At 43.3% G+C, this 1,791-nt stretch overlaps 1 long non-coding RNA gene across 1 annotated transcript in view; it reads left to right on the top strand.

Moving 5' to 3' along the window:
- LOC109517181 (uncharacterized) overlaps window positions 1–1,791 on the top strand; it is an 8,398-nt gene that overhangs the window by 6,374 nt on the left and 233 nt on the right. The window lies entirely within an intron of this gene.

Here is a 1,791-nt window from a genome sequence, read left to right on the forward strand (position 1 = left end):
TGTGTGTGTGTGTGTTTGTGTGTGTGTGTGTGTGTGTGTGTGTGTGTGTGTGTGTCTGCATGCATGCATGTCGGACACCCGAGGATGCCTGCTGAGTTAAGTCGCAACAGGCGCTCTGTTTCCGCGTGTTCATTTTTTTTGGGTTGGTTTTTCAAGTGTTGACACAAACAACAACAACAAGAAATTCTCCCTGCAGGTCACACTTGCCGGTGCGCTTGTTGCTCAAGGCATCGTGGGTAGCCACGACCTTGAGCTAATGACAAAAGTGGCACCTGCCAGGCTGTTGAGATGTGAGATGCTTCCGTGCCTCCCTGCGGGGATCGATATGCTTTTCTTTCAACGCTCTGTATTTGAATTCAAATTTTCTGTATGTGATTTTACTTCATCTTGTGGCTTTGCTCGCTATTTTTGATCCGATTACTATATTGGAAAGAATCGAAAAAGAGAGACATCAAGCTGTTTGGACGGAAGGCTTTTGCTTCCACATCAGAAAAACGAATGTTTAACACGCTCAGTGTTTGACTTCCACATTCGGAAAAATTAAACAAAGCAATTAATTCCGTTCAGTTCAGGTCAAGTCTTTTTTTTTTTGGGGATCGATATGCTTTTCTTTCAACGCTCTGTATTTGAATTCAAATTTTCTGTATGTGATTTTACTTCATCTTGTGGCTTTGCTCACTATTTTTGATCTGATTACTATATTGGAAAGAATCGAAAAAGAGAGACATCAAGCTGTTTGGACGGAAGGGTTTTGCTTCCACATCAGAAAAACAAAAGTTTAACATACTCAGTGTTTGACTTCCACATTCGGCAAAACTAAACAAAGCAATTCCGTTCAGTTCAGGTCAAGTCTTTTTTTTTTTTGGTCTCATAAATTAAAGTTACTAGCTACTAAACTGCGCTGCTCTTCTAGAATACTTCCATCCATCGGTCCCTAACCACTTTCCCACCGGGCCGCCCCTTCTTGAATACTGTAAAAATGGGGAAAAAAATGAGGACAAGTGTTTATAAATATGTCAGATTTTAAATAAAGCCAAGATATGTTAACGCCAGGAATTGCTTTTTTTTTTTTTTTTGCTGGACGCAGAAGTCAAACAAATGCATCTTTTGCTGCAGATTACAAAAGAACAGAAAAAGCTCAAAATCCACATTTGCCTGCCCCATAAAAGGCCATTAAATGAATGAGGTAACGAGGGCAGGGGAGCAAAGAGGGATGTGTGGGCTCACTGAATCGGCCCCCGGCTGCGATGGCCGCCCCTTCTTGAATGCTGTAAAAATGGGGGAAAAAATGAGGACAAGTGTTTATAAATATGTAAGATTTTAAAATAAAGCCAAGATATGTTAACGCCAGGAATTGCTGGAAAATATGGAACCCGGAAAAATAATTCCCGAGGCTGCATCATATCGGACTGCTTCCCCGCCATCTGTTGCACGGGTCCGACATGTCGCCTTCGCTCGCCATGTCTCCCTTGTCTCATCTTCACAATGACCTCCATCAGTGAGGGGGCGGGGGCGATTACGGTCAAATGGCAGAAGTGATACGCCCGGTTTCCTAGCGACCAAACGTGCTCCGCAATTGTGAAGATGATCCGCCGTACTTCGTCCTCCTCTGGTGTGTTTGTGAGCCTCCGCATTACCCCTCGTGTGCGTGTGTGTACGTGTATGTGTGTGCTTGAGGGGCCATCAGAAGCGTAATTGCGGATTACCTATCATATCCAACACTGAAATAAATATTTTAGTACCTTCTGAGCATACCTCAGTATGTTGTGCAGTTTCTTCAGTAGTGTCTGG

This window comes from Hippocampus comes, unplaced genomic scaffold, assembly GCF_001891065.2.
Source record: "Hippocampus comes isolate QL1 unplaced genomic scaffold, H_comes_QL1_v1.1 scaffold260, whole genome shotgun sequence".
Classification (NCBI taxonomy): domain Eukaryota; kingdom Metazoa; phylum Chordata; class Actinopteri; order Syngnathiformes; family Syngnathidae; genus Hippocampus; species Hippocampus comes.